This window comes from Pseudochaenichthys georgianus, chromosome 17 (assembly GCF_902827115.2).
Source record: "Pseudochaenichthys georgianus chromosome 17, fPseGeo1.2, whole genome shotgun sequence".
NCBI classification, from domain to species: Eukaryota; Metazoa; Chordata; class Actinopteri; order Perciformes; family Channichthyidae; genus Pseudochaenichthys; species Pseudochaenichthys georgianus.
In genome coordinates, this window is record NC_047519.1 from 37839519 (window position 1) to 37853242 (window position 13724).

The following is a 13724-nucleotide window of genomic DNA, read 5'->3' on the forward strand; positions in this document are numbered from 1 at the left end:
ACGAAAGTAAGTGTCTGACACATATATCACATACATCCATTTCCATTTGATGTTCCACAATCATGATTAAATCCATACCAAGCCTTGAAATATGTTTATTGGGGGTAACGGAGGAGGTGTATCATATAGTGTTAAAGCCCTTCAGGACATTTGATATATATTTATTATAGTAATACACACTTTACCAAGAAATCCTTCTACACAAAAGACGGTTGTTCGTTTGTAAGTTCTAGCAGCAAACGGCAGGCATTTGTTTTGAACAAAACAAAGACAATTTGGGGGGTAAGTTGGTAACAGTTTGAAAAATGGTGCTTAAATAATGTTGAAGCATTGATTGCCCCTCAGAAAGGGGCTAACAAATAATACCTGAACCCTTTGCTGCGTATTGCCCCCCCCCCTCTCTCCCTCTTTTCAGTCCATTTTCAGTAGTACTACATAATATTAACAACAATCTTTACAAAGTAAATAATCTTAGAGTTTCTCTCAATTAGTCTTTGAAATATATTTATAAAATCTGATAATATGTTTTTGAAAGCCTTTTCCCACCGAATATGAACAAATGAATCAAACACAAATTGATTAGTCTTTGTATGAATGTCTCCGTCCTTCGCTTTTCTTGACAACCGTTCATCCGATTGTCTTCACACTTGGCGGGAGAATAACTGACAACACAAGGAAGTAGTGTCGTCACGAAACCAAAACCAAGTCAAGAAATGCGATTCCGATTCTTTTTCGATACTTTTCTTTAAAAAAATAAAAGGGAAACAGTCTTAAATGTAATTATTGTGCTTTATATATCACACCAGAACCAGAACCACATTGGTAAGTTAGCTAAAAAGATAGCCGTATTAGACAGTTATCATTGCCATTAATTGCCTCAGCAAACTACGAAAACGTTAATTTGTCACAAAATAAATTACACTGGTTTGACTAACGGCCCGTCTATACTACAGGCATCAAAAAATCTTGGCGGTGGGCGTGTCTGAAGCTTGGCGATTTTTTGCGAGCAACGCGACCAACAACCAATCACATGAATCTCCTGCCCCCGACATACAAAGCAATAGCAATGTTAAAACGAAGTAAACTGGATATAAACTTCCCAAACAGGCGAAAACCTACCAGTTTCACCCACTGTCTCTGCCACCTCCCTCCATGCCTGGTTCCTCCGGTTTGTATCCCGGTAAATAGTTCTGGTCGTAAAGAACCGGTTGATTTGCTACCGTAATTTCTCGTTTGGAATATGAGGAAATTAACTGCTCTCCCAGCTTACACGCGGTTTGATTGGCTAGCGCTTGTACGGGCGGGATTTGCATAAACGTGTTTTGATTGGCTGATGCCAGCTTCGAAAGCATCGGGAGCATCAAAAGTTGAACATTGCTCAACTTTTGATGCTCACGATGCAAAGCCATGCTCCCCACAAGGAAGTGCAGTGACGAGTGTGAAGTTATTTGGATGAGCGGTTCTTGCACTTCAAACCTGTGGAAAGGAGCTTCAGAGGGGCACATGCTGTCAGACACAAAGAGGGGACAAGGTGTTCTTTCACCACTATAACCCTTGTTTTCTGTCCGTCTCTGTCTCTGTCTCCGTCTCCGTCTCCGTCCCTCTGTCTGATGACGGCCAGTAAAACAAACCTGAGGCACGCTGCAGCCGAGTCACACAAATAGTTGTCTGCTGAAGTCACATGTGCACACACACTCTGTATTACAACACGAGGCGCGGCTCCAGCACACCTTGAGCAAAACTGAACTCTAAAGAGACTGTTTCTAAAGTTATTTAAAAAATGCTAATAACTCAACTGACGGTGTCAACAAGAAGAAGGCAAAGGAGCTGAACCTTAGTTTTAAAAATACACATCTTACCTGGAGTGGAGGGCCAATCAAAACTAAACGCCACGACGAAACCAATTATAACACACAAGACATCAGAGTGCTGCAACAACACAAGCTGGCCGACGTGTAAGCGGGAATCTTGAAGTTGTGTTATGGTTTCGATTGGCTGGCAGGGGGGGGGGGCATTATTAAAAGCTTTCAGGAAAAAACACTTTTATATTTACCTATTGAGTTTCAAATGTAAGCGTCATTACTTCATTCTCATTCAACGGCCGGGGTGTCAAACTCAATTTCACCGCGGGCCACATCAGCATTATGGTTGCACTCAATGGGCCGGCTGTAACTTTAAGACTATATATAAATACATATATAAATATTTAATGTATACAAAATAATGTATTATATTACATTATTGCCTCTGCATTGGATTATTATCGGATAGGATAATAACTTCATAATTAACTACGTCAAAAGTCGAGGGCAAATAATGGCAAGTCTCTTCAGTGCGTATGTCACAAAATGGTTTAAAAAGAAAAGCTAAATTCTGGGGAAAAAGTCAGATTCTGAGAAAAAAGTCAAACGTGAGATGCATTGTGGGACATGTAGTTTATGGGCATCGTGCTTCTGTAAATCGGCATGTAACCATATCATAAACGTATTATATTCTTTGCAAGCTCTTGTGGGGCCACATGAAATGAAGTCACAGGCCGGATTTGGCCCCCGGGCCGCGAGTTTGACACCTCTGAGGCTGTACTGGGAACTGTTGGTCTTCTTAAAAGTTCATCTAATCTTTCTGATGACCCTAAACGGTGGAATCGACTGCCCTGGATATTAGAATAGCTCTCTCTGTATTCTGACAGATCTGTGTTTCATGTTAAAGTCCTATCATTGCTTTTTAGATGCGTTTATGTTTCATTTATTATTTTCTTATTAATGGGTTTTGGTGATTTTTTGTCCAACAAAACAACATTGATTTGTTGTTGTTTTCTAATTGAAGCACTTTTGGCTCCTTGTTTGATTAAATAGTTTGTATAAAAGTAAACTTAGTTGTGTTGAGTTAATTTCCTAAGCTTTTTCAAACTAAATAAAGTTCCCAAGACGTGAGCCCCCAGCCGAGCTCCAGCAGACAGTGGTGGAGGAACGTTATGTCATCTGCATTAAGTGGCAGGATATTACTGTAGGATATTACAGCTTCAGTAGCAGTTCATGCAGGATATTACAAGAAGAGATGTCCCGATCCGATCACGTGATCGGGGATCGGAGCCGATCACGTGATTTTCAAAAGATCGGAATCGGGAGAAAAAAATCGGGGATCGGGAATTATTATTATTTTTTTTTATAAAATATTTTTTTTAATTTAATGTTACAAAACTAAAATGACCATGTTCACGTCTTAAAGTCATCCTGAAGCTTAGTTTTGGTTTAAAATGACACAACATTGTCAAAATCAAATGATCGATTCGGAAGCAAAAAAAGGTGATCGGGTCATCCCTAATTACAAGCACATTCATAGGGATGGGATCGATTCATCGAATATTCAAAACTATTCAGGTATGAGAATATGAGAATATGAGTTATGAATATTTGTATTGTAATTTTTGTTTTTTTGGGAGGGGTGCCCAAGTTGTTTACATATGATCAAATAATAATAATAATTCAATGTATACGACAGTGCCATAGCCAAGTGTGTCAGGTCTAAAGGTGTGTGTTGCTCCGCTCACCGGCCCCTCACAGCGGGCAGAGCTGCAGGTGCTGATCTCTCTCTCTCTCGCGTCCGGTTATACTTCACTCGCCTATATGTCCAAATCCATCAGATCTAGCTAACGATATGGCTGCTGCCCCTCCCCACACGCAGACCATGCAGACTCAAACCTCATCTTATGCCCAGATCCCAGCTGAGAGGGTCTCCTCTACAGCTGGCCTGATTGTGAACCGCCTCTCCCCCGAGTAGACATGCTCATATTCCTAAACAAGAATGAGTATTGAATAGCTGCATTCTGTGCATAGGCCCTGTTACAGGTTGTTGATCTCTGTTGTCACGGGTTACGTTACAACCCGTTATGTTGTTCGTGTATGATCCCTCTTTCTTTCACAGTTATGTTTTTAGCATGAAAGCTGTAGGCCTATAGCTGTCAACCGTTCAAACTGTGATCACCAGTTCAATACTATTTGACAAATTCGACTTGGTTTTTATACTTATTTGAACATGTATTTATTTTATTTTTGTAAAAATGTTTCCCACATTTCTTCTTTTTTTTTTTTTTTTTTTTTTTTAAAATAGGATATGTACATTTCGGTTAATCGGTTAATTTGGGGGTCGAATATACATTTGCTTTCAAATTCCCATCCCTAGTCCATAGTTGTCATCAGTAAATCACATCCAGGAAGCACTTTGAAACACTGAGAATAGGATTTGAATGGACGATCGAGGCGAGACGTCCTTCAGCTTCTTGTGATGCAGACACAGAGCAAGCAGCCCAAGCACACGACAACACCTTGCATTGCCAATGATGGAGATTATTGATAGAACATCAAGTTACCATTCCATTTGTATCGAGTGCTAAACTGATTGATCCATAACGAGCATGTCAAAAAGCAGGATTATCCAAATCCTCCAAGCGAGATGAGCTACGCCCTTATATAGCACATTGCTTTAAAGTCAGTAAACTAAGGGTTCGGCAGCCAGTCTGTAATACTGCGATGAGGCGTCTCTCTCGTGCGATGGCTTATTTAAAGGATGTGATCAAGGTGTGATTAAACCAGCAGCGCCTGGATTACGGCGATACGGTGACCGCGGGATGATATCCTCTGGGATTACCTCGCTGGCTAACAGAGGGAAACCACACCGATCCATCGGCTACACAGAGAGTCTATTAGCCAATGAGACGACACACAGCCTGGTGCCCAGCCACAGGTCACAGTCATAGGTCACAGGTCACAGGTCATAGGTCACAGTCAGCGCACACTGATAACTGAAGCACTGCGTGAATTAGCTTTTTCATTAAAGTGTTGCTGGAAAGCAGACGGCGCTCTTGTGTCTGATCTGATCCTCGTGTTGAAGACGGGGCCAAGATTGGGACAAGTGTCAGCTTTCTCATGAATACGTCTTATTTACTAAACAGTTTCACAAAAGAAATGGAAAAAAACAACATGTATCATTTAAAAATGATCAGGATTAGTATTTCAGTTGAGCCATAAATGAACAGGGTTTTCATCTAGCCTGCCCTCGCAGTGATTAATCAGATCTACAGTAGATCTGATCTGCGCACATTCCTCCATTTCACAAAACTCTGTGGTTTGTCCAGAGTCCGTTTGTTAAAGGTCCACATCAGGCACAATCCACCTGTCCATGTCTCTTCTACATCAACATGTGTCCCCTCTTCTTCATGTCTCTTCTACATCAACATGTGTCCCCTCTTCTTCATGTCTCTTCTACATCAACATGTGTCCCCTCTCTCATGTCTCTTCTACATCAACATGTGTCCCCTCTTCTTCATGTCTCTTCTACATCAACATGTGTCCCCTCTTCTCCATGTCCTTCTACATCAACATGTGTCCCCTCTTCTTCATGTCTCTTCTACATCAACATGTGTCCCCTCTTCTTCATGTCTCTTCTACATCAACATGTGTCCCCTCTTCTTCATGTCTCTTCTACATCAACATGTGTCCCCTCTTCTTCATGTCTCTTCTACATCACATGTGTCCCCTCTTCTTCATGTCTCTTCTACATCAAACATGTGTCCCCTCTTCTTCATGTCTCTTCTACATCAGCATGTGTCCCCTCTTCCTCATGTCTCTTCTACATCAACATGTGTCCCCTCTTCTTCATGTCTCTTCTTCATCAGCATGTGTCCCCTCTTCCTCATGTCTCTTCTACATCAACATGTGTCCCCTCTTCTTCATGTCTCTTCTTCATCAGCATGTGTCCCCTCTTCCTCATGTCTCTTCTACATCAACATGTGTCCCCTCTGTGGAAAGAGACTCTGAAAGTTTCAGGAACAAAGATTTTCTCTCTTTTTGATCCATTTCTATAAAAACCTGTCTGAAAATGAGCTGATCAGATTTTGGACACTTTATGATGTCATAACGATGTGTTGTCTTGTGTAACCATTAGCCAATCAGCAACCAGGGTAACCCCCCCCTTATCACCTGAATCTCCTCCTAGAGCACCATTGAGTTCTTTGTAACCAAATCTCTCTCTGAGTGTGGGGGCATGGGGGCGTGGGGAGGGGCTCCTTATTTCATCTAAAGTAACAGGACTGTGGGTGTTTCTTTCAATCTCGAGTACGCTTGCTTGGTAGCACATGTCTTCCGAGCGTCTTGCTTCAGAAGCGAGGCAAGAATCCTTCCTGGAATTTGGAAAACGAAGAGTGGAACAGGCGAGCAGGTGTGCGTCATATGAGAGGCCCCGCCTTACATTTTCCGCCACAGATTTGGGGAAATTGGTCCGTGCGCAAAGCAATTGTGGGGATTTTAAGACCGCGGGGTCTACACATGTGTAGCCTCGAAATTGTCTCCAAACGAAGTACGCCGGGCTCGGTAGAATTCCAAGTATGCTGGACATTGGAACAGGTCCTTCGGCGGCAACTCGATGACGTAGCATGCTTGAAATAGTGGCTTTGGAGCAGCTTTACTCGAGAATGAGAAACACCCAGAGAATCAGCACTTTTGAAACAGAGGGGATTATGGGTAATGCTGCAATGATCTGTTTGGAGCCAAACACTTCAGAGACATGTTTCGTATGACCTGTAATATATTGATGGACAACAGTATAATCGGGGACCTTTAAGTTGCGACACATCCCGTCTTTCACCAGTTCTGGGAATACTAACTCAAAGCAAAGGGAACTACCTTCTCGACCCGGCTTAACAGAAACTATGACATTCCTTAGCGAGTTCGTTCAGGAAGTATTGCTTCTCTCTTGATTGTCTGGGAAGTTAAATCTCTGCGGAAGAAAGACAAAAGTTAATTTCCTGCCGTCCTTTGCAACGTTGCCCTGGTTGTTTGCTTTTCACTAATTCACTCCTCGTCAATATCCTGCCCGAGTTCTGAGGTTCATCGCAAACCCGCAAATTCAAGAATGAAAGTGAAAACTACTTTTTTTAGAGCTGAAACAAATACTTGATTACATTTTTTGTCAATCGACAGAAAAGTAGGGACACTGTTGTGATAAACGATTCATTGTCGAGTTAGTATTTCAATGAGTTTAGCTTCCTGATTTTAAGGTACAGATGTTCTTGTTCAATGTGACGATAAACTGATTTTTTTAGCTTTTGCTAGTCGTCCAACTATTTGAAGATTGGCATTTAGGAAATTAGGATTACATGTTTCATTATTGTCTAACATTTTATAGACCAAATAATTATTTTAACCTTTAAATGGCAAAACATTCTTGCCCCTTTCTTTCTCATCCGACAAATACCGTACTTTTCGGACTATAAGCCGCGACTTTTTCCCCATTTTTTTTGTACAGCTAACGGCCACTAGGGAACCTCCTAAATCTATGGATTTTACAGGTAAAATTAACCACCTTTAACGCTATGGGCTCTATGACCGGTCCGCGCCCGCCACCTTTAAGCGGCGGGCTCCAGCAATATGGTCTAGCTGCGGCCGCGGCCAGTACACGGCGGTACACGACACGCCCACCTGACACGACACTACGGTGGCTGAGAGGCACCACCGTTAAAAGCGAATTGACGAGATTTACATCATACAGCCCATGTAGTATAAACATTGATTTTAATTTCTTACAGTAGGAGAGGTTTTGGGGTTTAGGTTTAGGAGGGAGGAAGGAAGGAAGATTAGGATTAGCTAAAAAGGTAGGGAGTGGTTAGGGTTAGGATGGGGGGAAGGGAAGGGTTAGATTGAAGGGAGGGAAGAGAACTGCTACCCGGGAACGTTCATACTGGGTAGTTTATTTAGTTTAAAAAAAATTATCCAACGAGTTAGAGACCACAAGTGTAGTACCGCCGTTTGGCCACAAGACTCCGGCGCACTCCTGGGGCTTGGTTCAACCTCCACTGTCCGCGGCCGCAGCTAGTGTCGTGTCAGGTGGGCGTGTCGTGTACCATCGTGTACCGCCGTGTACTGGCCGCGGCCGCAGCTAGACCCTTCTCGGCTCCAGCGGGAAAAGCTGGAGGCCGGAAAAGAGTGAGACAGGTAGCGCGCCAAAGTAAAAGTGGAACCGAGAGACAGAACGAGAGCAAGACAGACGGACAATTTAGCTGCTGAGGCTTATATGCAGGTGCGCTTTATAGTCCGAAAAGTACGGTAGGTATCTTTCCAAATAACCAAATAACCTAGCATACAGAAATGAGTGATGCTGATTAAGTCCACACACAACACACACATTGATTAGGCCTTTCTGGTTCATCTTATCAAATTAAAAAGGCATCTATAGGGTTAAGCACCTGAACTGGCTGTTGTCTCTTTCACTCATCCCGTGTAGATTAAGCTCCAGCATCAGTGGACAAATATTCTCAGAGTCCAATCAGCTAAATCAGAGGAAGCACCTTCATTTGATGTGATGGTAATACGATTAACATTAGTGCGCCGTGGGGTGCATCCGAAGAATACAACCACGCAGAGCTACAGGACGCCATGGCAAGGCCTCAGCTGAGGAGAAGTGCGTGTGGATCCATTTGACTGTTAGTGGTGAAAGAAATGTGCCGTTGTCAGCACATGTAGGAAACACACCCTCCCATTTCCTCCCGCCCTCAGGAACAACAAAAAGCAGCACCTTGGGAATAGTTTTCCAACACTAAATGCCTAACATGTTTCCGGTGAAACACGGAGAGTCTTTCTTCATGCATTCTCACATGACACTCGTCCAGGTCCAGAGCCCGGCTGCCTCTGATTACTCCGAGTGACTTCTTTTCAGCAGAGAGCACATTTCTCCCTCAGTTATTTAAAGAGAAGCGGAATGATCTTATCAGGCTCACAAAGCTCAATTTGAATGCTCGTGTGTTGTCGTTACAGAACAGCCAAGATGTCAACGTTTTAGAAACACAGATATGATTTTACATACGTTTATTCAGACAAACTGCTTTCTTTGGTACTCAAACAATCCCTCCAAAACGTTTGCAAATGAGATTTGTGTAACGTGTTTCTGATAGATTTAAGTTTCGCATATTAGCCCATTTTGCAAGGGCTGGCAAAAATCATAATCTCGATTATTTGGGTCAATAATTGATATCACGATTATTAAAAACGATTATCCATTTACTCTGAAAACATCCATTTATTGAAAACAAATTGAACATTATGTTTTTAACAGTTGATTACCCTGAACTTTAAGTAGAATTCAACTGAAAAACCAAAAAAAAATAATAATAATAAAGTCATCGTTTTATTTCGATTACGTTGTTTTCGTAATCGTTGCAAGCCAAAATCGTAATTACGATTAAAATACGATTAATTGAGCAGCCCTACATTCTCTGCACACGATTTAAAAATAGAGAACAATCTAAAGCATCAAAAGGGTGTAATGTGTGTGTATATGTAAAGCGCTTTGAGTCATTGAAAAAGCGCTATAATAAATGTAAGGAATTATTATTATTATTATTATAAGGTGGAGAATTGGCTTTTTCTGGGATTATGGTTGGACTAAAATAAATCCTTAAAAATCGGAAACTGAAATCACAATTCCTAAAATCAGAAACTAGCAGAGCCTGTTAGGAACAGCACGGTGCCCTCCGCACGTATTCACACCACATATAGGTCGACTCTCCCCTAGACGCCCACATGCAGCACAGGCTGTCCCAGTTACGCGCCTCTCACCACGAAACTCCACTCCCCGGGGTCTCGTGCAACTGTCAGTGACCACAATGTGTCACTTTACCAACCACAGCCTGCTTAAAGTGAATGGGAACATACATAAAACACAAAAGGCGTGTTTAGTGACAGGCAGATTGCTCAATGAAGGAATGGGAGCAGGCTGTGGGAATCAACACTTGACACAAATCAAACATGGCATTACGTCGTTCCTTCGATACAGTGAGTACACTTCCTCGGACATATCAAAAGGTTTCCTCATCATTCAGGCAGCAAAGATCATGTGATGGATGGTGTTCGTGCTATTTGAGAATGTATCTGAAAGCTGCAATAAATACTTGATTTCGCTTTGGATGACTTTAACTAGTAGTCTTTCACAAAATAGCAATTAATGTCTATCATACGTATAGGAGAATAACTTTGTGAATCTAAATAAAATTCCAAAACCAAGAGTCTCAATGCAATGCAATGTCCAAGAAGAGGGTTAGGGGTAGAGTAACCCAACAACAAAGCAGTAAATCATTACATATAGGTCAAATGGGTAAGGTAAGGTAATGCTTTGTTTAACCTGAAGGAAATTCTTGAGGCAGAGTTACAAAAGATACAATACAAATAATAATTGCATAACATATATAACATTGACACCATGTTTTGCTTACCAACATACTTAAATTAACGTAAGTAATAGCAAGTAAGGACTCACTATTGCAAATAAGTGCATGCTGATTTAATGACAACACATCAGTGCATACAACACTATATTAACAAGACCTACTATGATTTATAGACACATGTTCAAGCCATAAAGGGCCAATCTGCATAATCACTACTTTAACTGTTGGTACTTTAATTATATTTTGATGCCAATACTTTAACTTGAGTAACATTTTGAAAGCAGGACTTTTACTGTAACAGTATTCCTACACTCTGGTACTTTTACTCAAATACTTTTCCCACCTCTGTTAGTGAACTTTACAGTATGGGAATACGTGTGTGAACTAAATCTCACCTTTAACTAATAGTGAAGTTAACACAGAGTTGCAGCTCCTGTCTGTAATTATTTACAGAAACTAATCTGTGGCTAACATTAGCTAGCTAATTAGCCTTCCTGCTAAACACTCCCAAACATTCGCACCTTAACGTACCTTCTCTTCTGGGGCGGGACAGTCCGTGGCGGAAGAAGAAACTCACTCCAAGGCTCCAGAGTGAGGCTAAAATCTGGTAAAGTTTCCCGGTGAAGTCGCGACGGAGCACCGTGTGAACCTGGCTCTTCACTTGTCAGTTTGTCAGTTTGTCTCCTGCTCTTCCCTGGCCGGTGTAATCCACAGAAAGCGCGCCCCCGTCTCCTGCTCTTCCCTGGCCGGTGTAATCCACAGCAGGCGCGCTCCCGCGGACTCAGCATGTCCGCAACAACTTTGGCAAAAATCGTCTATTGAAGATGTATCACTACTATTGTTTTCAGTGGAGTCAAAAACAGATTTATTAGGTTGACAATTTGACTTGATGTCGTGGTGCATACATACAAATAAAACAACTATTAAAAAAAACACAGATAGAGAACTATGTTAAGAACACTATAATAACATTACAAAATAAGAAAAATATAGTAAAATTAAAAATGAAATAAAGCAGTATTTACATTGAAATAGAATGAAATAAAATATGTGCAGTAAAAAAATATTGTCATTGAACTAAGGTGATGAAAATATAATGAGAAATATTAACGAAATAATCACCATAATTCATCAAGTGTCTCGAAATTATGATTTAGTATCAGAATCAGAATGGGTTTTATTACCAAGTAGTTTTACGAGGGATTTGCTTTGGTATTAGTGGTGCATACAGAGACACAGAAAGAAGAATAGGTAGCAAAATAAAAAATACCACGACTATAAAAGCTAATATTTACACAACATATAATTATGAGGGAATCTGAGTACAGTCAAATATGATGTAATTTGACAATACTATAAGATCGTCTATTAGAAGATGTATCACTCCACATTGGTTTCATGATAAAAAAATATATATAGTATCCTACTTTTATATATTGAGTATGAGTAAGCTGTAATGTGGCCCTTCAATAGTGTTATATTTGTCAGATGGTTTACAGTTTATTTAGCTTCACGGTCAACGTATATATATATATATATATATATATATAGGTATATTACTTTTTTAGTACCGTTTTATTTTCTATTTTGGGATGTTTCTATTTTATAATCGTTTATTTTCATCTCTTTTTCATTTCAAATGATGTGCAATGCCTTGTTTTACATGCTGCTGTAATGTAACATTTCCAAATGTGGGATCAATAAAGTATATCAGGGACACTGTGCAGCGAGGCGGTCATTATGGGTAAAAGAACACCCGACAGGCTGATCAAGAGCCCGACGCCTCGCTACAGTCCAGGGGCGTGCACAGGTACGGGCCATAGACTGTATATATAAAAGTACGGGCTAATGTTGCCCGGGCAACGGCCCGTTTCCCCTTTTTGACTGACCTGCCCCCCTGTTGTGGTCGAATCAACATGATAAACCCACAATTAGTATTGTAGTGTCTCGCTGCGTGAAACACACCAGCTTCATTCTTCTTCTACTACTTATTTTATTTCTTCTTCTTCTCCTTCTTCTTACATGTAATTGCCCGCGAAATTTTGAATGAAAAACTCGTTGCAGTGTGAACCATAAAGGGTGTGAACTCATTCTACAGTATGACCATGAAGTGTTTTAAACCAGGTAGGCCTACGTTTTTATTATTTATGTTCTATATCGCTAAGTGTGTGATTACACACGTTATGTATTATATATATATATATATATATATAATATGTATTATAAGCTACTGTATTGGTGCCGGTGCGTTAAGACCACCTCTAGTGTTGGATTTTGAGTTTCCTCATGGCAGGGACTTTACTTCCTCTTGACACCATCGGTTACTTCTGTGTCTTTTCATCTGCTCTGTAAACTCCCTCAACGCGCCACTCGCTCTCTTTCCTTGATCCCCTCTCACAGGAGAACCCGTCCCGCTGTATTGTAGGATTTCTGCCATGTCTCTATACTTTAATTTGACCATCTCCGTTTATTAAGTTATGGAATACTAAATAAATAAGTAATTAGATACCTTACCGTTATAGCGCTCATAAAGAATGATAAGAATAAGGTGTATTTCACTGGTTTAATTAGTGAGTTTATTTAAGGTAATTATAAGCCCTATTTTATCAGTATCTGCACAGCAGTTACAATGGTCAAACTACATTGAATTGTTCCCATTTTTTCTTTAATAGTTACTAACATTAGATATTTTAATGAGATATGGACCGCAAAACAAAAAATGTCCCTGGTTTTCATTTTAAAAATCAAGTCACCGAATGCAAGTAGTTGCCTAGCTTATTTTGTTATGAGATGATGATGTGAATTGCTAATGTAATAGTCGTTTTGGTCTTATATTTTTTTTCGGGGGGGGGGGGCCTTTTTCCTGTTTAGAGCAATAGCCCCTCCAAATGTCTGTGCACGTCCCTGCGCTACACATTACCCTTACTTGTTATTAGGCGTATGGCTCAGTGGATGGTGCGTTGGTGTTCGGATCAGGGGAGCAAGGTTCAAACCCCACTGCAGTCAGTATGTCGTTGTGTCCCTGGGCAAGACATTTCACCCCAAAATTGCTCTTGTGGGGATTGCCCACACACAGTATCGAGTATGGAAGTCGCTTTGGATAAAAGCGTCTAACAAGTAACATGTAATGTTATTATCTGACCAGTGTTGAAAGAAGTACTCAGATCATGTTCTTGAGTACAAGTAGGAATAATCTGTAATACTGTTAAAAGTATTAGCATCTAAATATACTTAAAGTACCAAAAGTACTCATTCTGCAGATTGGTCTATTTCAGAATATTAAATACATGTTTTGATTATTATTGATGCATTAAAGTGTTATCTAAAAGTGCATCTCGAAATGGTGACTTCGTATAAATGTTTTTTTAAATGTATTTATGTTTTTTTTTAAATATATACATATATTCAATAATGTACAGCACTTTACAATGTACTATAGCAATACCGTTGAATTGGAATGGATATTTAAATATTTTTATTTTAGAATAGTTGAACGAGATGGTTCAAC

At 40.5% G+C, this 13724-nt stretch overlaps 1 pseudogene; it reads right to left on the bottom strand.

Annotated features, from left to right (window-relative positions):
* Positions 1 to 10955, bottom strand: part of LOC117462632 (rho GTPase-activating protein 12-like) — an 81288-nt pseudogene extending 70333 nt beyond the window's left edge.
* Between the last annotated feature and the right edge of the window lie 2769 nt (positions 10956 to 13724).